Source organism: Odontesthes bonariensis, chromosome 20 (genome assembly GCF_027942865.1).
Source record: "Odontesthes bonariensis isolate fOdoBon6 chromosome 20, fOdoBon6.hap1, whole genome shotgun sequence".
NCBI classification, from domain to species: Eukaryota; Metazoa; Chordata; class Actinopteri; order Atheriniformes; family Atherinopsidae; genus Odontesthes; species Odontesthes bonariensis.
In genome coordinates this window covers 29,447,433-29,472,860 of record NC_134525.1, presented here as the reverse complement: position 1 = coordinate 29,472,860, position 25,428 = coordinate 29,447,433, and positions in this window count along the sequence as shown.

Here is a 25,428-nt window from a genome sequence, read left to right as displayed (position 1 = left end):
TCTCCATTTGAATCCTCCCTAGGATACCAACCTCCCCTGTTTCCATCTGACGAGCAAAACATTGCTGTGACCTCCGTCAAACACCACATTCGACGATGCAGACGGATTTGGGACCAGACTGTTTCTGCCCTAAATCGATCAGTGGAAGTAAACCGACGCCTGGCCGACCGCAAAAGGGTCCCTGCTCCTCAGTACTCACCTGGAGAGAGGGTTTGGCTTTCTACTCGTGACATCAACCTAAAGGCTTCCAATCGCAAACTGTCTCCCAAATTTATTGGTCCTTTTGAGATCTTAACTGTCCTCAGTCGCACTTCTGTCCGTCTCAAACTTCCTGACCATTTGAAGATTCATCCCGTGTTTCATGTTTCCCTGATCAAGCCTGTCTTGTCCAGTCCATTTTGTCCTCCTCCCAAACCCCCTCCACCCACCCGGACCATTGACGGCCACCCAGCCTTCACCATTCGGAGGATTTTAGATGCTCGTCGCCGGGGACGTGGTTTCCAGTATCTGGTTGATTGGGAGGGTTATGGGCCTGAAGAACGTTCCTGGATTCCACGTTCATTTATTTTAGACCCTGTAATTGTTCGGGACTTTTGGGCTTCTCGCCCTTCTTCTTCTGGCCCGCCAGGTGGCGGTCCTTGAGGGGGGGGTAATGTTAGGATTTGATGTTTTTGGGGTGAGTGAGCGATCTGGCTGCAGAGAGGATCTTCACTGGAGAGTGAGCCAGTTCTGAGTGGTTGCACACCTGAGGCCAATCCATCATCAAGCTGGCTGGTGCTTAAAAGAAGAAGGAAGATCACCTTGCGCCGCCGGATGATTAACCCAGACGGTACTTCCAGCCAGAACGTGTATCGAGTAGTCTAAATAAGATTTTTGCATCCTTGTGAATTCCGAACTTCTTGTGTACTTTCATGTGGAATCTACTTTTTCCCTCCAGAACAATCCGAGAGCCCAGTCTGTCCTCAACCTTCCCTCAAAGACGCAACGAGCAAACAGCTGTCACATACCTCCTTCCTCTGCCTGCCCACTCTCCAGTGCGACGCCTCCAGCAGACTTTATCCTCCCGGACCCCTCTCTCACCCCTCCCTGGAACACCAAGGGAACCTTCTGCAGACCCTCCACATCTGTCTTCCACCCCGTCCACGTCTCCCCCTTTCAACAACCAAGTAAGCTTATCCTTCAGTCATCTGCTAAGGACCCATCTACAACCACTAATCCGTCTGCTTCCCTTCCTCAGACTTCACCACCATTTAACATCCCTTGTCCTGTTTTCTGGATCCCTGTTGTCCCAGCAATAAAAGCATTCAAATCTACTGGTTTTCCGTGTTGATTCTGCATGTGGGTCCGAAAACTTAAAGGCAACATGACACAGTGACAACAGAATGAGAAAAGGCAGAAGGTGTATTAAATATAGGCTACTAATATATTAATAATTTAATCAATTATATAAAAAAACATAATATATGAATAACTACTCAAAAGACCACTTTGGTTAAGACAACAAGCAGAAGACAAGGACCACAAGACAAACCAGTGAAGAGCTGATCAGCATTTCACCAGTGTCTTTAATTCAATTCATTTTTATTTATATAGCGCCAAATACAACAAATGTCATCTCAAGGCACTTAAATAATAAAGTCCAATTCAAGCCAATTGGAATTCAATTCATTGTAGTTATAATAATTTATAAAATAATGCAATTCATTCATAAAGAGCCAATTTAAAAACAATTTCCTAGCTAAGGAAACCAACAGATTGCACCAAAACTTGTCTTCAGTCCAATCTCCCGTCCTGAGCATGCATGAGGCGACTGTGGAAAGGAACGACTCCCTTTTAACAGGAAGAAACCTCTGGCAGAACCAGAGTCAGGAAGAGTGGCCATCCGCCTTGACCAGCTGGGGTTTGAGAAGACAGAAAAGGGGGGGGGGGGGAACCACTGTTCAAAGGATATCTGTTGGAACAGGGAAACACGAGTTAATGACCACAATAATGTCATATGTACATAATATCATTTGAGAAATTAAACAGGGGAAAAAGAGAGTAAAGTGAGGAAAGGTGTGACAGATGAGCTCCCCCAGCAGTCTAGGCCTATCGCAGCTAAACTATGGGATGTTTCAGGATCACTTGAGTCATCCCTAACTGTAAGCTTAATCAAAAAGGAAAGTTTTAAGCCTGGTCTTAAAAGTGGAAAGGGTGTCTGCTTCCCGGACATTTACTGGCAGCTTATTCCACAAGAGAGGGGCCTGATGACTGAAGGCTCTGCCTCCCATTTTACTTTTAGAAACTCTGGGAACCTCAAGTAAACCTGCAGTTTGAGAACGAAGTGTTCTGTTAGGAAAATATCTTATAATGAGATCTTTAAGATATGATGGAGCACGGTCATTAAGAGCTTTATATGTGAGGAGAAGAATCTCAAATTCTATTCTGAATTTAACAGGGAGCCAATGAAGAGAAGCCAAAACTGGAGAAATATGATCTCTCCTGTTAGTTCTCATCAGAACTCTGGCTGCAGCATTTTGGATCAACTGAAGGCTTTTCAGAGAATATGTGGGACAGCCCAATAATAAAGAATTGCAGTCGTCCAATCTTGAAGGAACAAATGCATGGACTAGTTTTTCTACATCACTCTGAGACAAGATGTTCCTGATTTTAACAATATTACGAAGATGAAAGAAAGCAGTCCTAGAAAACTGAGTCAAATGATAAATTCTGGTCAAAAATAACTCCAAGGTTCCTCACTGTAGAACTAGCGCCCCTAGTGGTAGTGACCGCTGGTCCGTGCCAGAAACCAGCTGGTCCTGACCACTAAGAGCTGATCCTGACCACATGGACCTGTATAAATAATAGAGGTTGTATTTTAGATTTTTATAGTCATCAAACAGTGCTGCCACCATGACCAGAAAAGGGAGAAGATGTATTAAGATTACAAAAGCCGCTTTACAGACCACTCGCTAACTGATTCACACCACGAGGACCACGGGACAGACCACTGAGGAGCTGGTCAGGACCAGTGACTTTAGCGCCTCCTAGTGGTAGTGACCACTGGTCCGTGCCAGAGACCAGCTGGTCGCTACCACTGAGGAGCTGGTCATGGCTACATGAACCCGCATAAATAATACAAACAATAGAAGTTTGTATTTTATGGACAAAAGATTATGATTTATTCATCAAACAATGTTGCCACCACGACCTGAAAAGGGAGAAGGTGTATTAAAATTACAAAAACCGCTTCACAGACCACCCACTAACTGATTCACACCACAAGGACCACGGGACAGACCACTGAGGAGCTGCAGGACCAGTATCTTTAGCGCTCCTAGTGGTAGGGACCACTGGTCCGTGCCAGAGACCAGGGGCCTCATGTACAAAGCGTGCGTACGGACAAAATAGTGGCGTACGCACCTTTTCACGTCAACGATCAGATGTATCAAGAGCGAAAAGACCATGGAAATGTGCGGTGCCTCACGCCAACAGGGCTGGCGTACGCACTTTTCTACAGCTGTTGATTCTTTCGCAATGATGTTGATGTTGGGAAACTGTTATAATAAATAAATGTGAAAACAATTAGTCCTCAGACAGTGATGTGCACATTTGATATACATGAACAATTAATACTGATAAACAATGAACGCACCCATGTGTCTGCAATGACGAGTGGATATAAAAGCATGCGCAAAGTGGTGCAATGCATCCATTAAAAACAATGGCTGCTTTAGCAGTATTCAGGACTGGACTGGGACCAAAAAATGGCCCGGGCATTTTTGGCCATGGCGGCCCACCATGAATATTTATACGATCACACAAGTAATCTTGTCACTTTCTGTGAAAAATGCAATTAAATCTACACACTCTAAACACTGTCTATGTGCCATGCCTTTCTCATGCTCTTCTATTCATTGGTGCACATGCCTCCAGTCTGTCATGCCTATAATAAAGGCACTATGATCATTGGGCTTGCTAAAAGCAAGGCAAACAAAACAAAATAAAGCATGGCGTTGACAACAATACGTCAGCCATTTTCATGCTATGTCTTCCGCTCTCGCAAAGAGCCTCTGAACAACCGGGTATGTGGCATCCTGTTGTGGATGAAACTTTAAAAATTCCTGCCTCTTTGTGGGATGGGGACGGCTAAAATAGTCAACAACTGCCGGATCTCCCGGTGACTCCTCCACTTCTATTTCAACAGTCTCTCTTGACTAAACACAGAGAAAGAGAGAGAGGCAGGAATATTAATTTCGTATTTCTCCGGTTACCTACCAATCCATTTCAGCAAAGCAATGTTTCACTAATATTACATGGGCAACTGTAACCTGTAACACCTGCAAACAATATAGTTATAACAAGCTAAAATAACACTGAACACTTTGGTGTCTACATGAGAGTGTCATAAACATTAATGACACACTTGATATCTATGACTGATGTCATTGGGTATTTGCAATATCTGCACACCAGTCAACTTTACATCAATCCATCCGTTATCTATACCGCTGAATCCGTCGGTCAGGTCGCGGGGGGTCTGGAGCCTATCCCAGCAGTCAATGGGCGAGAGGCGGGGTACACCCTGGACAGGCCGCCAGTCCATCGCAGGGCCACATAGAGACAAACGAGACAAACAACCATGCACGCTCACACTCACTCCTAAGGACAATTTAGAGATGCCAATTAACCTAACATGCATGATTTTTTGGACAGTGGGAGGAAGCTGGAGTACCCGGAGAGAACCCACGCATACACAGGGAGAACATGCAAACTCCACACAGAAAGGCCCCAGCTGGGTGTTGAACCTGGAACCTACTTGCTGTGAGGCGACGGTGCTAACCACCACACCACCGTGCAGCCCTCAACTTTACATAAGCCTACAAAATCGAATGGCACTAGATACGTTATAGCCTTGCTTACATTAATGATGGTTTAAGTACTGTAATGCTAATGACAGGCGCATGTCACTTTTACACCTTCAAATAAAGTAAATCTACTCATAGCATTAGTTGAAAATAAAGACTGAATGATCTCTGTGACAGAAACGCGCACGCACACACACACACACACACACACACCACAATCGGTGACCACCTCCTAACCAACAAGGTTGTGCAAAAAACAGGCTAGGCTTCTTATTCGTGTTCCAGCCTGACTGTATAAAATAAGTAATAATTTCAGCATGATCAATTCCCCCCATACTGATGTAGTGAAGATGTAGCCTACCAGTCGTTTATCTATAAATACCTCATTTAAGTCTCCACGCACACGGAGAGCCCTCAGTCCTCCCATTAAAAAAAAACATGTCGTCATTCTGCTAACATTTCGCGTAACATTAGCCTACTGCTTACCGGGCTGGCTATTCTGACCTCCTCAATCTGTCCCTGGGTCACGTCTGTCTCTGTCTCCTCCTTCTGGCCCTGCACTTGATGGCCCTGCACCCGGTGTTGTGGTCGTCCACAACACCGGGTGGAAGCACTTGCAAACATATCAGTAAGCTTCGCACATTTTGCTGCATTCGCTTGTAGGCTTTTTATCTCGCAGCTTCTGTGCGCCACCCTTTCGTTTCTGTTTGTCCATTTCGGTTTTTGACTGTTTTCTCTCCTAGTCCGTTCAGCTCAAATGGTAGGATTGATTACCTGAGTCAACGGTGAGGGGAGGGGCGGGCCAAAGAGGTGCTGAGAGATTTCATTGGACTAGCCCATTGTCCTTCGAGAAATTCTACCAATGGCCGCATTTTGTGTTGCAATGACCGTCACGGCCGATAAAGTAATAATAATTTATTTTTCAAAAGAAAAAAATAAAATAAATTCAAAATAAAATTAGGACGGCCTGGCCCAAAAATATGTGTCAGCCCACCGGGCATTGCCCGGTAAGCCCGATAGCCAGTCCAGCCCTGGCAGTATTAGAAATGAAAATGGTGCAATTCGAAGAGAGCGTGTGTTCACTAGACAGAGAGGATTTGCTGGCATATGATGGCGACTGACTCATTAGCCGTTTTTTAAGGGAAATCCTCCTGGAACTGTGCGCAGAGCTGCGGCCGGTGTTGGAGCGCAACACAGCGAGGAGCCATCCGCTGCCTGTGCTCACAGGTGATGTGCACACTGGGGTTCCAACCGGGGCATTCCAGAGGCAGCTGGCCAACCGACTGGGACTGTGCCAGTCTACCCTGACCCGAGCCATGCCAGCCGTTTGGGACAGAATTATCCACATCTCAGCCACGTATATCAAAGTCCTACAATGAAGTTGAACAGGCCAACATTAAAGCTCAATTTGAAGCGACAGTCGGTTTTGTAATTGGAGCTATGGATTGCACACACATTGCTATAAAAGCGCAATCACATGATGAATTTGTATGTTAACAGGAAACATTTTCATTCGATCGATGTACAGATCATATGTGATGCGTAAATGCAATTAACCAACATTGTGGCGAGGTGCCGTGGTTCAACGCACAATTCATACATTCTGAGTAACAGCTGTAATGCCATGTCACGAGTTTTAGGTCATGTTTTGGTTTATAGTTCATGTCTTAGTTTAGTTTTTTTTTCTCATGTTTTAGGTTCAGGTCTTGTTTAGTTTTCATGTCACGCCACCCTCTCCTTCCCTGCAATCAGCCTCACGTCCCTCACCTGTGTTTTCCCCATCAGCTGCACTCCATCCTTAATCACCATCCACAGTATTTAGTTTCCAGGTTTCCTTTCAATTCTTGTGAGATCCTTGCACCTTTTTTCGTCACCCATGCTACGCCACGTCACAGCACGCCACGCCACAGCTAAGTTAAGTTTAGTTTTTTTTTCCATAGTATGCCAAGTGTTTTGTTTTGTTGTAATTTTTCCACAGATCAGGTTTTTCTATCCGGCTCAGCCGCGCTTTCCTTTTGATACTTTGTTTTTGTTAAATAAATCTATTTTTACTTTTGGAAAATCCGCATCCGTGTCCTCCCTTAAAAACCCACACCTGACAACAGCATGTTGGGAACAGACTACAAGGTGGCACTGTGCGTGATGGGTGGCTTCTTGGTGAGTAACTTTATTGTGTAATTGTCCTAATATTATTCCCCGTGACGTGCATTGAGTATGTACGCCCCCAATTTCTATCCCGTCTTCACAGCAGCATAGTTGGTGGTTAAAGTTAGTTTCTTGCTGGTTAAACTTCAGCTTAAGATCTTTCTAACAAGCCCCTAATGGACTCTATGGGCAAATGTTAATAACCCAGTGCGTAAAGTGTGAAATGTCTTAATCAGCCTCACCTTTTCCCCGGCGCACTTCTTCACGTTACTGTATGAACACGTTGTTGTGAGTTACACAAAAACATCGGTATTTACCTTGGGGGTAATCAGAGTCACCCACATGTGCCCCCACCACCCCAGAGAGAGCAGTGTCACCCATAGTTGCGCCGACTCTCTGTTCAAACAGAGTCGGTCACCCCCCCCACCCGCCTGTTTTGGGCACACTTTGGCGGTGGTCAGCCAGTCTCCGCTTCACATCCACCTTAATGTCGGACCACTTCTTATTCACCTCTGCTTCTGTGCGCTTCTCAGACCCAACAGCATTAACAGCCTCGCACAGGCTCTCCCACCCACTCCTCTTGCATTGCTGCTTATGCCGGAGGACAGCGTGCCAAAGAGCACATTTTTGCGCGCCTCCACTTCAGAAAGTAGCACCGACATCTCGCTTTCCGTGAAGTTCTTTTCGAATCGTAGGGCTCATTTAAATATGATTTGCGTATTTAAGTAGGGGCGTGGACAAGGAGGAGTCGGGTGCTCCGACATGTGCGCTCAATTCCATGTTGATTGGGATGTACAAACGAAATGTGCTTGGATTGATGCATGCGCACAAATTCATACATCCGACGTTGGAGGGCATTTGGGTTTGAGCGTACGCCATGTTTCAGTTGGAAATCCACGCAAGTCTTTGTACATGAGGCCCCAGGTGGTCGCGACCACTGAGGAGCTTGGGCCTCATGTACAAAGACTTGCGTGGATTTCCTACTGAAACATGGCGTACATGTACATGGCACGCCATGGCACGTACATGGCATGGCTCAGCTCAGGGTAGACTGGCACAGTCCCAATCGGTTGGCCAGCTCCCTCTGGAATGCCCCGGTTGGAACCCCAGTGTGCACATCACCTGTGAGCACAGGCAGCGGATGGCTCCTCGCTGTGTTGCGTTCCAACGCCGGCCGCAGCTCTGCGCACAATTCTAGGAGGATATCCCTCAAAACGGCTAATGAGTCGCCATCATGTGCCAGCAAATCCTCTCTGTCTAGTGAACACACGCTGTCTTCGAATTGCACCATTTGCAAAGTCTTCTAATACTGCTAAAGCAGCCATTGTTTTTAATGGTATGCATTGCACCACTTTGCGCATGCTTTTATATCTACTTGTGTAATTGCAGACACATGGGTTTGTTAATTATTTATCAGTATTAATTGTTCATGTATCTGAGGACTAATTGTTTTCACATTTATTTATCATAACAGTTTCCCAACATCACCTTAGGTGTCGCCAAAGAATCAACAGCTGTAGAAAAGTGCGTACGCCAGCCCTGAAGTTGTGCGTACGCACCCTTTGTGCATGAGGCCCCTGGTCGCTACCAGTCTCTAGCACCCCTAGTGGCAGTAATAACTGGTCTGTGCCAGAGACCATGGTTCCAGGACAGACCAGTTTCGGCTACAACCCCTGCTGCAAAATGTTGTGGCTCACCGAACAAGATATTTAGACGGTTTTTTTCCTTCTTTATTTTTATTCAGTTGCTGTTAAAAAAAAACATTTATGTCATTGATCTGAACAGCAAGTGTTTTGAGAGTTCATAAATTTCTCGTCTGGGAAAGACGGAGTTAGACAGCGTCTGGCTATCCATCAATGACTCGTTTAATGTTCAGACGTTCGAGTATTCCAAATACAAAAATTTTGATGTTTTCTTTTCATGAAAACATGTACAATTATTTATATTAATGTAATTAATGTTCACCTTCAAAAATAATTTAGAAAGAATTATATCCTATCAGTTTAAACATTGTTACATATCTAAACCTGAAATAATGTACCTGTTGTACTCTATTCTAACAATCTTTGGATTGAATGTTTTTACACTAACACTGCATTTTATTTTCCATTCGGTTGCAGTTAAATACAACATATAATTTATGTAAACAGCTAAAACTTTCATAGTTCATCAAATTTACGACAGACCGGGATGGTGAGCGTCTTACCTTCACGAAAGCGGCGAATAAAAATAGGAGGTGTTCAAAGGGCATTCGGAAAGTTCCTAGAAGTGATGACTATGTGGCGCAAATGTTTGTAAAATCTTTAAACTTAAGATGTTTCACTAGCTTTAAGTATCATGCACAATTATTTTTTATAAATACATCATTTTGATATTTCATTCAATTAAATCATGTGACCGATGTGTATTACCATGTCCCCATGCACTCTTTTGATGAAGAATTACTGGTTCATTTGAACCTTTTATGAGAAGTGTGTTACTTTGTGAGTGAAAAAAAATAGCTGAACCCAATACTGAATAAACATTTAATGATGAATAACAAACATTTATAAACATCAAATCTTGAATTTTTTTTATTTAAATTTGCAAGATGTGCACACACACACACACACACACACACACACACACACACACAAAAAAGAACTTCATTAACACGAAACAACATTTAATCAAGAGGGACCTCCACAACTTTAATTGTAACAACGTCCTTCCCAACCATTCCAAGGTTTGCAAAAAGCCTCCCTTTTGCAAGCATTTATCTTGACCTGGAAGTCGTACCCCAGGATGAGTTTGAGGATTCCCTCCTCTCGCCCTCCAGAACCCCGAGTAACTCTATGGCCAAGGCAGACTTTTCACTGGCACTCAGCATCTGTGAGGTAGAGAGCAAATTAGTCTTATCAACATGATAATATGTCATGTCATATCAACAAAATGGGAGACACAAGCCCTGTTTACATCTGTAATTTATCGTGCTTATACATGTTAGTGGTCTTTAGCTTGGTAAACATTTAGTTTTTGACTTGTTTTTCTGGGGTTGCACAGTGGTTTGGTGGTTAGAACTGTCACCTCACAGCAAGAGGGTTACATGTTCAATTTCTTTCTGTATGTTTGTATGTATTTGTGGGTTCTCTCCGGGTACTCTGGCTTCCTTCCATCATTCAAAAACATCCATGTCAGGTTAATTGGCGACTCTGAAATTGTCCCTAGGAATTAGTGTGTGTGTGTGTGTGTCTCGTTTGTCTGTGTGGCTGGGATGGACTTGCAACCTGTCCAGGGTGTAACCTACCTCTCACCCAATGATGACTGGGATGGGCGCCAATCCCCCTCATGAGCATGAGTTGGATTAAGCGGGTGTAGAAAATGGATGGATGGATAATTTTGCTGGGTTACATTTTTTTTTTTTAAAATCACAATTAAGTCAGTTTTGGGTGAATTATGAAGCTTTTTGGTGGCTGTAGTGCATTCAAAGATTGCATTTGCATCAAAGAATAAGTAATGTGTATTTGGTATTGACAGAAGTGTTAACAAAACACCTTTGACGCTTCATTAATGTATTTATTTGAAAATATATACAATTTACTGTGGTGCCTTTATTGTTATAATTGATTTATGTTGTTATTATCTGAAAATTTACCTCCAACATTGAATACGTTGTGCTCTGGAACTGGTCCTTATAGGCTGAGCTGCCCATTTTCAAATGTGTCACTTTGACACTGGCTCCAACTTCCACCTATCTACGGGCGATATCTACCTGTGTAGCACCCTGTAAATAAATTGATATGGTTATAGTCCTTATAGAGTACTTTTCTGTAATTATAATAGAAGTGGCTTAAGTAAACATAGGGGGGTTAGTGACTTTAGCACATGCCATAATTCCGTGCCAACTGTTTCAAAATATTTAACTTGTGTGCTTTAAAAAGCTGATCTGACAACATCAGTTGACTTGTCAAAACAACTCATGCGGTGTATTGATATGTTTATCAAGTTCAGCGCTTTGCTTCCACTGTAATTGGTATTGAAAGAATTGCTGAAACAATTGTTTAGAAGTCAGACAACATGTTTCTCCAACCCAATCCTCCTCTTCACAATGTCTCATCTTACCTCCTGAAGCTGCATATTTCTCATGGGGACCTGCTCTGTCCCCATTGTTATTTTTTTTAATTGCAGACAGCTAAAAAACAAAAGGGATGAAAGTGTCAATAAGACCAATCATACTTACAGTCTTCAGTCAATTAGATCATTTTATCCAGGCCTGATGAATAATTATAGAAGTGTTCTAAAAAGTTGAAAGTTACGATAAAATTACAGATTGACTGTTTAATCTTATCAAATACTCTTCTTCCTTAAATTTCAAGAGGATTAGCAAAGTTGGCTGACAGCAGGTGCTGATAATTGGTAATGTTGATTTATCTCTGTGTATTTTGATAGGATGTTTCATCTTTACATAGAACAAACTTACTTCAATGACCTGCCCCACTGAGGCCCTGTGCCTCCCTGATCTGTCTAAGTGCTGTCGTCTTGGACCGATTGGGGAGCTTCGAAAAAAATGGGTTTCCCTGGTCACCGAGATGCTACGTGGAGGGGAAACGCCTTTCAAGCTATACCCTTGCATCAAGTAGCCCTTACTGTCTTCAACTTTGGAGCTGAAGTCCTCCAAAAGGGTCAATTTATGGCCACAGTCTTGTTTAGCTTGGTAAAGCGGTGGGTTTCTGAGACTTCAGTGAAGTCCCAAGCAACAACCCTTGCTTGTACTTTACTGCACACTATGTGCACATGGATGGTGGGGGGCTTATAATATGGCCCTATGGCCTTTTTTTTTTTTTTTTTTTTAATATAGGACCTCTTTTAGTGCCATTCTGCAAAGACAAGAAGAACACGGACACGTATGAGTCAAATATTTACAGGTTCTGTTTAAAAAGAAATTACAAATACAAAAGTTCCCTTGGAATTTCCTTGTACCAAGCTTTACCATTATGTTAGTCATATGTTTCAATTGTGTTCATCAGGACAATGAACCATCACTCACTTACCTGTATACATTTTTTATTAGTGGTGGGCATAGATTAATTTTTTTAATCTAGATTAATCTCACTGAAATCTTGAAATTAATCTAGATTAAAATGGCTTATTCAGAATATGCGTGCTACCCAAGTAATGACTAAAAATCAGTCTTTGAGATAGGGTTTCTTAATACAGGGGGTGCATTAAACCAGGGGCTCATTTCCTGTTCCCAAAACCCATCACTGATTGCTTGAGAAAGCTGTTCTACTTTGATATTTGGTGAAGAAAAAAAAACATGCTCAATAAAATGTACTTGTGTTAAACGGGTTATTCAGTTAAACATGGAAATTAGTACGGTAAGCCTACAAGGTTTACATCAGTAGCTTTTTGTTAATCAGTCCAAGCGCTACTTCTCCTTCTTCCACCAGTCACTTAGGCAGACCAGCTTATTCACATGCTCCTGAACTTGCCCAAGGGAGGTTTGCTGGACTTTCAGCTCGTCTGCGTTGGCCGGACTGTGTTTGAAATGTCCCACCATTTTACGACACTTGGCAAGTGCAGCATCAAACCCCCTTCTCGCAGTGACATTACAATCGCTCTCTGCACAACATGTGCAACACACGGCAGATGCTCGAAGGGCAGTATCCTCCCTGCGGCCACCATATTAGGAGCGCTGTCTGTTCCAACAGAGCAGATTTTGTCAACTATCCCCGACCTCCATAAACTGCCTAGCACAGGCTTCTGCAAAGTGGCGTTCTTCTGTTTTCATCACACCTAACGGCAGACAAAGTACATCGGCCTACACCCAAGCTAAAATATCAAGGTAAAAGTCATCACAGTTTGCTTACCTATTTTGACCCAGTTCCCAACCCAATTTTGAGAATAGATTAACAGCGATATTTTTTTATATCGCCCGATAAGACTCTCAAATTATCGCAGCACGTTAACGCCGATAACGGCCCACCACTATTTTTTATATTTACAAAATTTCTACAATAGCATACAGATCTATTTGTAAGGAGTTCTGCATTTCCCATGAGCACATGAAAACCTCCTTAAGATTGCATGGTTGTAGTTTACAAGTTCCCGCCCCCATTTCCCATCATACATTGCTTGACTGAGCAGTTCATTTCATGTCCACTCATTTTCATAGTGCCTGAAGTTAGCTGGACAAAAATGATACCAAACTGGTTTTGTACTGAATAGGCAACTTATTTAAAATCACTTTCTTTAATTATCCAAGGCAAAAGTTTAGCCCTGACTCAGTACCATTTAAAATACATGTGTTTACATATATAAATACAGCGCCGTCATACACCTCTACTAATTTACTTTATGCAATTAGATTCAGCAAGAGCATTTACAAATATTATGGGCGGCCATTTTCTTCAAAGCGGTGAAGTGTCCAAAAACATTTGATCAGTTTCCCTCCCTGACCATGACGCCCTCTGGTGTCAAAACTCGTTCGTAGCTTGTGAAATGTCATTCTTTCTTACCCTATAGTTTATAAAACACATTGTCCAAATAAAGAAATGTTTGCCTTAATGGACAATTATTTTCAGTATAATTGGGAATCTGCTTAAGCTAGCCTGGGAAAATGTCTTTGTCTTGTGTCAAGACAGATAATAAAAAAATAACATATATCACAAAATAAAAATAAACATCACTGCCACCCCAGACAAAGTACAGCATCTCTGAAGAAATAAACTGTTGTGTGAGTAACCAATAGACCCGTTTACTGTTTGTAAAGAATGATGACGTAGAACGTTTGCGCACGCATCCTGGGGGCAGAATAATGGCGGGGATCATGGGCTTGTCAACCTATGCTATGGGATTGTCGGCAAAAGATCGTGAATATTATCTCAACAAGTTGACTTTGACTAATTGTGTCCGACTTCCAGATCCGTGTGCTATTAATGAGTGGGTTGACGACGTTAGCAATATATATACGTATTTAATTGAGAAACCAAGCGTGTACACCAGAGAGAAATTACGAGCATATAAGTGCTTATCAATACGTCGTCTGTGGTCATGTTCAGGACGTCAAATACCATGACATAGACTCAGAGTTTTGTGTGTTGAAAGCACAAGTTCTCCCTAGTCAAAGGCAAGGACACAAGACAGCGATGTATGCGGCTTGGGTTATAATCAACCAACGAGAAAACTACGTCCTCACAGCGAATTGCACCTGTATGGCGGGGTAAGTAGCCTATTATGCTAGCTGTTGTGGGTTTAAGATAATATAGTGCAGAGCTCTATGATATACGTAGTTATGCAAAGATTAATTATGCTTCTGTGTGATGGTCCAGGGGGCAACTTTTTGGCAATGTTGTGTGTATCATCACCTTTGTCCTTTCAAGTTTAACTGAGGCTATTACTCCTTCGTAAAAATCGTATTCCTAGCGTCTAACTTTCTCACAATCAGGGTTTGAAACTAAAATTTTCATGAACTACACAGAGTGGTAACAGGGTTCAAAATGTCTGCAGCCAATATAATTCAGTTAGGCTACATTCAAAACCTTAGCTTAGGTCGGATGCTCACACGTCTAGTAAGTCAGATGTTTACATACTTAATAGCTAGTGCCGAAATATGGCTGAGAGCAAATGTTACTTTCAAGCCCCGGTCATAACATTATGGATCAGCCAGTATGTTTATTATGTTTTTGTTCAATTTCAGGCTTGGGTCATGCTGCAGCCATGCAGCTGCAATATTATTCAAAGTTGAGCTCTATGTTAGGATGGGAAGGACAGAGAAAGCTGTGGTAACTTCAGGAGAGTGCATGTGGAAAGACATCAGCAGGAAAGAAGTCAAACCAGCTCCATTGAGCTCCATCAACTTCCACAAACCAAAGAGGCTAGGCAGGCAGCTTCCAGCAGCTTCAACATCTACTAGGAAGAATAGTATCACACACAGAGGCATATAATAGTTGACAGAGCCTAGAAACTTTTTTAAAGAAGTCTTTCCTAGTATCGGGCAGTCGGTTCTGGACATTATTAACAGCAGTCTGTCTTCTGGTGTTGTCCCCCAAAGTTTTAAACATGCTGTGGTGCAACCCCTGCTTAAGAAACCCAGCCTTGATCCTGGTGTGCTTGACAATTTTAGACCCATCTCCAAGCTTCCTTTTATTTAAAAAATTTTGGAAAAAGTTGTTTATACTCAACTGAAATCATTCCTGGATGAGCATGATGTCCAGGAGGTTTTCCAGTCTGGTTTTAAAACACTGCATAGCACAGAGTCAGCTTTATTAAGAGTTTTTAATGATATCCTCCTGGCTAATGACTCTGGAGACTATGTGACTCTTATCCTCCTGGACTTAACTGCGGCCTTCGATACGGTGGACCACAACATTCTGGTGCTTCGGTTGCAGCACCTAGTGGGCATCTCTGGTATCGCCCTGGACTGGTTCAAGTCCTACCTGGCAGACAGAACCATGTGCGTGAGCCTTGGTGCTTCAGAGTCCCGCTCTGCTCCGCTGTCATATGGGGTTCCGCAGGGTTCAATTTTAGGGCCCCTGCTTTTTTCCCTGTACTTGCTCCCCCTGGGTTCCATCCTGAGAAAGCATGGTATCTCTTTCCATTGCTATGCTGATGACAGCCAGATCTATGTGCCCCTAAAGAAGAAAAATGCTTTCTCTCTGAAACCACTTCTGTTATGTCTTGAAGAGATTAAAGGCCTACAGAAAGGTGATTTTTTGCACAAAACTGAAATGGCACATCGATTCCTTATATAGCATGGAATTGTTTTATGATTTTAAAATAATTTTAGGCCCCTGGATAGTCCTGATTAGACCCAATAAACTATCACCACATTTGATTCGAATTTTGGCAAACCGACGATAGGTGCGTGACGTCACGAGTGCACTAAACAATAAACATGTCTGATACCAGTAGTTCCAGTAGCGAAGCCAGCAGTTTGCCAGACCTGGACAGCTTCTTCACGGCAAATTTCGATGTGTGCCGCGGGACGTCGCTTGGAAATATAAAACGTTGGGTTCAGTGCAGTTTTTATTGCGAGTAGATATACGAAGTGCGTGTGTTGCCCTCAGCAGCTCACACCACCGGGGACAGAGGAAGCAGAGAGACCTGCGGTCTTGTGTCTGTGTCTCCCTGGCGGAGAGCGGACACACGTTGCCCTGAAATCAGCGATCGTCGGGGCTCTTGATGATCGCTCTCCCGGCTGATTTTAGGACAACCATCCCGCGGTGTGTCCGCTCTCCGCCAGGTGGATTCCCCCTGAGTGTCCACACCGCAGGGAGCTGAACACGGCGGGATGGCTCCGGCTGATTTCACCAGAGAGGAGGCAGGCAGACAGGGAGACACAGACACAAGTTCCGACCGCAGTTCTCTCTGCTTCCTCTGTCCCCGCAACAGTTGCAACTTTTCAGGTGAGAAAGTAGTCGTTTAGATCCCCAACGTGTTGAAAACCTGACAAAATACCGGCTGTTTACCATTTTGTTCCGACGAATTCGGCGCTGCTAAAGCTAGCCGCATTGAGCAACGCACTTCCGGTTATTTTGATAAAATAAAATACCCGTTGCCTTTTATCATAGGGAAAACAGGAACTGAACCTACCCTCGTTGTAGCTAGCTTGAAACTGCCGTTTTGACAGGAAATGACGGTATGCCGGGTTGCCGCCGTCCTGCAGTGCTTCTGTCTTCTGACAAAGTCGCTAAATTGGCAACACGGCAGCCAGGAAAAACAGTGCACTTGTGACGTCACACGGATTTTCTAGGAGGTTTCCTAGCGGCAAATTCAAAATCGCAAATTTCATGCGTTTATGAAATGTTTTGGTGTAGAGTCCAATGATCATTATTGTTCCTCTGTGTATGTATTATCATTATGTATTGGGTGTAGTGTCAGCTTTCTGTAGGCCTTTAAAGTCTGGATGTCCTTAAACTTTTTAAAATTTAACGAGAAGAAGACAGAAGTGATGGTGTTTGGTCCCAGTGGCTCCTGTGAATCCCCTCCTGTTGACTTGGGCCCCTTGGTGCAATACAGGAAGCCAACAGTCACAAACTTGGGTTTTAAGATGGACAGTGATTTTAAATTGGACCGGCAAATTTGTGCAGTCGTGAAGTCCAGCTTTTTTTATCTTAGGCAGCTGGCAAAGGTGAAGCCCTTCCTCGCACGCACGCACTTTGAGACAGTAATCCACGCCTTCATCACATCTCGGCTGGATTACTGCAATGCACTTTATGTTGGAGTCAGCCAGTCCTCCCTCACACGTCTCCAGTTGGTCCAAAATGCTGCTGCTCGCCTCCTGACTGGAACACCTAAGAGGGAGCACATCACTCCCATTTTAGCCTCCCTCCACTGGCTGCCTGTGCATTTTAGAGTCCATTTTAAGATTCTTTTATTTGTTTTTAAATCTTTAAATGGACTTGCCCCGCCTTACCTCTCTGAGCTGCTCCATGCTTATGCTCCTGCCCGGTGCCTCAGGTCAGCTGATCAGCTGCTCCTGGAGGTACCGAGGGCCAAACGGAAGCTCAGAGGAGACAGAGCCTTTTCTGTTGCCGGTCCGAAACTTTGGAACGACCTCCCGTTTCACATTAGACAGGCCCCTTCACTGCCCATTTTTAAAACCCGTCTTAAGACCCATTTTTATTCCCTGGCTTTTAACCCAGCATGAGACTCTGTTTCTAGTGTTGTTTTATTGTTTTTATTATTTTAATATTGTTGTTGTTTATTGTTGTTTTTACATTGTTTTTGTGTTTTAAGCCTTCTTTTATTTTGTGTTGTACAGCATTTTGTTTCAGCCACAGCTGTGTTAAAAGGCTATATAATAAAGTTGATGATGATGATGATGAGAAAAGTTTTCTATTGCCATAGTGCATTCAAGTAATACTCAAGATTTCTCCTCAGTGTTTTGACACCATAAAGCCTGATTCTTACTCGGCGCAAACGCGCAACTGTTCTGGCTCGAGAACCATTAATGACGTCATCGAAAGCACCAGCCCCTTCACAGTTCCTTCAGCTCATAAGCGCAGTTTGCGCCAAGTATGCGTCACATTTGCAGTTCTCTCCAGACCAGCGGGCGTCACTGATGAGGAAACAAGCTGAAAAGCATACGAAGAAAGCATACACAATGCCACGTGTGGTGTCACGTCAGCAGAGGCTGGCACATCTGATGCGGAATGAATTTACTCTGGGTGTAGAACTGTATATGTATCTCAGAGCTAAGCGGCTGCGGCAAAAACAGAAGAGAAGGTGGAATGTTCGTCCTTTGCAACAAGACGAACTTTGTCAAACGTTGTCCCAGTGTAACTTCATAGACGTGTCATACAGATGTTTGTAGAGGCGCACCCTCTCGGTCACCGCGGTCTCTGCAGTGTTCATTTTTTCTTTTTCTTGGTCAGCTGTTTCCGGTTGAGCGCGCGCGAAGTCAGAAAAAAAGTTGTGTGCGCGACCTTGCGACGCGCGAGGATTTTCTAGCTTGCGACGGGGGGCGTGGCGGAATTTTGGGTCACGTGACCGTTTGCGCCATTTGCGACCAGCTAGTAAGAGCGAGGTTGCGCCGAGTAAGAATCAGCCTTAATGTAGCCTGAGAAAGGTGTTACTTGGTGAAGCAGATGAAAAAAAGGCCTACAGACAGTTTAAATAATGTCAGTAATTATTATATATTAGATTGTTATCTATTGTACACTTGTGTTTAAAGCTCCGCTTAATTGGTTTAAGAATAATTCAGTCAGTATTTTTAAAATGTGAACATTATGCAGCACAATAATCAGTGTCTTTTTGTTGCTCTTTTATCAGTGTTGACAGATGATGACATCCGGGAACTGCAGGTTGTGAACCCAGTTGCTGCAGTGCTGACAAGCCTGGAAAATAGTGACACGGACACTGCATCTTCTGACACTGATTCAGAGGAACATCCAGACTTACCTGAGCCCTTGACTGCTTTATTTGACGCGACACTCAACGAACTCTCACCACAGGACATGCAGGTGAAATGTGAGGATACATTTCACAAACTTAAAACTGCACTACAACCTTGTCAATGTGAGAAACTTGAATTTGTGACACGGCAACAATCAAAGTCAAAGGAGTGGCACACCTATAGGGCTGGTCGGATCACAAGTACCAAATTTCACCATGCGACCACAACAGACAAGATCAGCCACACATACTTGCATGATATAATGCAGTACAAAACACAGTTAAATGTCCCATCTGTGCTCTGGGGTAAAAACATGGAGGAAACGGCAAGACAACACTACACTGCATTTATGTCCCAAAGCCATCCAGATTTCAACATCAACTCATGTGGCTTAGTAGTGCATCCTTCTGAGCCACACCTTGGATCATCGCCAGATGGGATAGTGAGATGTACCTGCTGTGGCAAAGGGGTGGTAGAAATAAAGTGTCCCTACAAATACCGCAATAGCCTTGAAGGATGTGCAGAGGACAAGCATTTTTGTCTGGACAAGTCATTCTCATTGAAACATTCACACACATACTGGTATCAAACTCAGCTTCACATGTTTGTGTGTGATGTTAACTACTGTGACTTTGTGTTGTGGACGAAGGAGAAGTTCATTGTGCAACGTATCATAAGAAATGAAGAGTTTCTGCAGGAGGCTTTGCCAAAAGCACAAGACTTCTTTATCATGAGTGTGTTGCCTGAACTTATTACAAGAAGACATGACCCTGTCTTGGTGCCACAGATAGCCTGCCAATACTGTGAAAGGCCAGGTTTTGGCAAAATGATAATATGTGTCAAATGCAACAACAGCTTTCACTACACCTGTGCACAGATAAAAAGGAAGCCAGCAACATGGTTGTGTAGGAAATGTCTGAGAGTTGAGCCTTGAATGTCTATAATGTATTGTATAGTGTAATATAAGTGTAATATAATGTATAGTGTAATATAATGTATTGTATAGTGATATGAGACCGGATATGATCTTAAATGTTGTATATGGTTTGGCCTTTACTGGTTGTAAATGTTGTATTATAGTTAAATGTCATGTTAACCTACCAGACTGTTCTGTTCAATTATTTACTGTTTGCAATCGCATACATTTCTTAAATGGTTGTTTTGGAATGAACCCTACTAATAACATCATTACAAATAAAAATGTTACTGACTCTGAATTGTTGAGAAAATCCAGGGGAAAATGAGCATTAGACAGGTTTATTATAAGTTATTACATTTTAAAGTAAATACTTGTTTTACAAATGTAAATCACTTACATTTACATTAAGTCATTGAGCAGACGCGTTTGTCCAAAGCGACATACAAGGAGAGAACATTCAAGCTACACGGAATAGAGACATAGTGTAACAATAAATACTATTTTACATAAGAAAAACAACGTGCAGAACTGTATGTACAATTTAAGTAATGGAAGAAGACAAGGAGGCAGAATTAGTAACTCATACATATTATTTGGGAACAACACTCTTACAGAGGTTTGTGAGGGCATCACATACTATCACAACATCATCTAGTATGTTAACCTGCGACACTGGAATAACTGTTTGCAAAATGTTAAAGTTTTTCCAACGACCAATAACTCGTTCGACATGGATCCTCACACGAGAAAGTTGCCTGGATGAATCCACTTCCTGTGCAGAAAGCTGCTTTTTTCCTTTTGTGAAATGAGGGATGCGAAGGGTTGTACCATAAGCCGCAAGCTCGTCTCTGATGAGAAATCCTCTGTCTGCTAAAACCTCATCCTGAGGCTCCAAAAGTTTGAAGAAACCTGACTCTTTAGTGATCTGCTTGTCTGACACCCGTCCCCCCCACCCAGGGGACAGAAATGAAATTGCACCAGCTGTAGTGATACCAATCAAATATTTAACAGTGTTGTTGTGTTTATAATTTGACCATGTCTGGGCCCTGGCAGTCAGATTACTAGGTCTAGCTATATAAATTTCAGTGCAATCTATTATGCACCGGCATCTTTTAAAGTTGCGTTTGAAAACTTTTGGCATATGTTTAAGAATTGCTCCCTTACTTGGCCATTTAATGAGTGGCTTGAGGACCAAGGCCATAGTAGGGACCCAGCTCCGCAAAATATTTGATATGGTGGTTTTTGATACCTTAAATCTATATGCCAAGTCAGTATTAGATAGGCCCAACCTTAATTTCATCAATACAACCAATAGGTGGTCCTCTACATTAAGTTTTTGGCTAATTCTCTCCACACTGCCCGTTATTTTTGTAAGCAGCCACTCAAAGACCATGGAGGTGAGTCCTGTAAGGAAAATCAATTGTCCAATGTTGCACTTAAAGGATAAGACCGGTTTTTTGACATTGGGCCCTTGATTTCACATTATAACATGATGTTCTACTCACCCCTGCTTGTTGTTGAACATTTGGAGCTGTTCCGAAGATATTCGCGAGGCGTCTGGCTGCTCTCTTGAGATATTCGGCCATGAAACGGTTTCCTATGGGCAAGCTTATACAGGCACAAACTATGCTGTATATAATTTATTAATTACTCTACACTAGCACTGATAACGTGGAGGTGCGTCGCTTACTTAAAAAAATCCGGGTTACTAATTTTGAATTTTAGCCGAATGAATAAATAGGCAGCAGGTCTGTGGGCTGTCTGTGGCAGTAGCACGATGAGGACGTCAGTAACACCCACTTTACGACGAAAAAAACAAAATTACAATAACCCGGATTTTTTTAAGTAAGCGACGCACCTCCACGTTATCAGTGCTAGTGTAGAGTAATTAATAAATTATAAACAGCATAGTTTGTACCTGTATAAGCTTGCCCATAGGAAACCGTTTCATGGCCGAATATCTCAAGAGAGCAGCCAGACGCCTCTCGAATATCTTCGGAACGGCTCCAAATGTTCAACAACAAGCAGGGGTGAGTAGAACATCATGTTATAATGTGAAATCAAGGGCCCAATGTCAAAAAACCGGTCTTATCCTTTAACGGTAGTGTAGGAAAGAGTAGATTTTTGCAGCTCCTCTTTCAGCCTTGCATTTTCAGCACGTAGTGTGTCACACTCCTGTTGCAGGTTGACATAGTCCCCCTGAAGTTGACGGTGTCTCAGGTTTAGATCATCATACTCTCTCTTTGGAACTGGGATATCCTCTTCAGCTTTAATATAGAAAAGGGAAAAAAATGAGCATGTGCTGCAACTAATGCAGACAGTTCACAATCCAGGGGTTCTCTCAAATTTTTACCAATGAACTTACAAAACTTTTCCATGATAGAAGAGAAGATATACTTTATTGATCCCAGGGGGAGCTTTACACGCAAACAGACATGGCACAAATGCAATTGAACCAGTGTGCCTGGCAGGAGCACACTGACTCTTTCAGTCCATGATGTTTCTATTATTCTTACCCCATTCCCAGAACTTTAAGTCATTTAATTAAGGCAGGCTAAGCCTATATTGTAGTATGATTACAAGGAGTGGAAAACTTCTAATTAAATAACTTCTCCTGGAATTTCATTACGGTGGGAACCGTGACAATCAATCAGTTACATGTAAGATGAAATATATTCATACCAGGACAATGATCCATGCTGCATTCGTCAGTTTCAGAAGGAACACATTTTTTTGCTGAAGTGTTACATCCGTCATCTCTCCTCTTTTTCCTCTGGTACCTACTGTAAAAACAGCAGAAATGTACAGATACTGTTCCATATCCCAAAACAGCAGCAGCAGGCACCAGAGCTTATGCAAGAGAGGAAACAAACTAAAAGAAAAAACGACTGAGAGGGAGGCAACTAATTATTTTTACCTGTCCATCTTTGCATCAGGGTTCTGCTTTGTTTTGTGTACACAAACACAGAAGGCACAAAATCAGGACTACGATAGTGTTAGACCCGATTCTTTATATTGGAAGCCCAAGAACAAGCTGGAGGAATCTTAAGTTAAACAAAGTATTTATTCGTGGAGAGACAGAGCCCTCGCAGGGCCTCCATCAGAGAGAGCCCCGATATCTGGACACATTTCATATTTATGTCCACCTTTATCTCACAGAGGTTGTACCTACATTTGACGACGCATCATTGAATACTTACTCATGCTGTGAGCAGGCCATCCACCGTCTTTGTCATGTTCTTTGGATGTGATAAGCGATGTGTGTGTGTGAGTGTTGTTTCAGGCGTGCATCTACTGTACCAGACCTATCTGTCCTACGAGACGCTTTATCTGAGCCCAGTTATTATATCCCGCTACGTCATCTTAAAGTGTTGGTGTATGAGCAGAGTGTACCGTACAAACTAGGAACATAGATTATCTAGAGAACTACAGAATATGAATACATAAAGTCTAAGAATAAAGCCAATTTATAACATTCTCCCTCTTGGCATGATTTCATCATGTCAACCTTAAAATGAGGTCGGAGTGTCATATTCTGTATTGTGTCACCCCTGTTAGCAGCAGCCAACCTAGCAGGGCCCCAAACTGCAAGTCCGCGGCCACCTTAAGGTGTAGCACAACCAGAGAGGAGATTTTTCCTCATCATTATGTACACGTCTATGTGTAAGCTGTTTCTTCATTGCGTTTATCAGCAGCAAGCAAGTCTTCATTGCACAGGCATGTGGAAACAATAAATATAATAAACAATTCTAATGCGTTAGCAAAAAACTTTTCTATCAGGAGTATTCCATCATTTTGCTCGGAACAGAACCTCTTTCCGAGAGGGTTAAGACCTTCATAACGCACCGATTATAACTCTGCAAATGAGCACATTTCTTAAAAACTATAAGTGTCACGCCTCTACGTGTATGCACGGACTACATGTATAAATATTTCTTGATATTATTCTGTGTGTATGTGGCCCCGAACCCATCTTCTGTATGGAAAACTATATGTGGTTTGAGCAGTGTCAAGGCCCTGCTCACCCATAAGTACCATCATAACACATAATAATAAATAACAAAGCTACAAAAATTCCTAACATCTTGAAACTCAAACAGTGCATAAGGCAATTAACATTACCAGCAGGCTCGTCCACTGTTTTCAGCGAATAGGAGCGAAAACCCGATGGCTGAACCGGGAAAAATTCTCCTATGGCCCCAGTTCCACTTGGCGACCGACCACCTCATTACCTTTCAGTGTCTAAGGTCCCGCTCCAAACAGCCGAGTCACACCACTGGCAATGGTTATACTAATGATTGGTTGATTTATACCCAAAAAATGATTAATCAGCTTAATGATTACATGCAATACAACATATGAACAAATACATTTTTTCTTTAAGTTAATGTCCACGTGACGAGTCGTGTAGTCTCTTCTGGTCCAATCCTGTCATTGCTTGGTGCTCGGTTCTCCTCATGGCTGAACATCAGTTCAGCATTCTGATCCGGACCTAATCTTGGAAGGAGAAGTCACCAGTACGTCACTTCCTGAGGTATCTTCAGCATCCCTTTTCCCTAACCAATCTTGTTTTTAGGACAATTTCAATTTCTAAGAATAAAGCCAATTTATAACAATAGTCCAATGACATCTCACCTGCAAACAAAACACATGTATGAGTTTGTTTACTAGCCTAGCCTGCTAGCTGCTAGCCAAATCACACCAGTTTATCAAATGTTAGCTGCATTTGATTATTATTCTACATTGTACAGACAATCACTAACGTAATCCGGGGAAATCAAAGAGTAGATATATAACCTTACCTGATATGAAGTGGGCGCTGCAAACGCGAGCATTTTTTATTATGTCCTCGTTCCAGTCGACACGTTTAATCGCCTGCAGCCACAGACGACGCCGGTTGCTCTGAAAGGGTCGTGATCCCGTCGGTATTCTATAAAACTTTAGTCCGCCGGTGGAATATCGATTCTGACAACCATTCACGCAACAGCTCGACATTTTGATGGTGGAAAAAGTTTTGTTTTGTGTCTTGCTACCTCGTCTGTGTCCTCTGTCTTAATCATAGACTGTATATCAGATCGGTTATGGAACAATTTGTTGGCCCCAGATTGCGTGCGCAGCTTTGTGATGACGTCAGCTGTAAAAGGGTCTATAGGATAGAGGTTACTGCCCCCTAGAGGTTAAAGAATGGGAGTAGAATGTTCACTTGTATGGAGAGCCTGACACGCTTCAGCTAAGCTCCGAGTCAACCTATTTAATCTGTAGTCTGCTTCTGTTACACTTACCACCTGTCTGAATCAGGTAACATAACATGGTGTCAGGCAGTGTTGTGCGTGAACGAGTTCAAAAGAACATGTTCATTGAACACGCTCATTTTTTCGTGAACGTTGAACTGAACGCAACACATTTTTTAATAAAGAACTTGAACGTGAATTAGTTCACATTATGTGTCATGAACGGCAGACATCACTGTAAATGAACGTTGGAATTTGTTTTCCATTGAAAACTGAGTGACATCTGTTTTCTCTTTTGAAACGCAACGAGAGAAAGTTCCTCCCTCCTGTATTCTCGCTGGTGCCGCTTAAATCATGTATCACCAGACAGAAATGGTTTTGACATTGTGTGCGCAATGCATTGCGGGC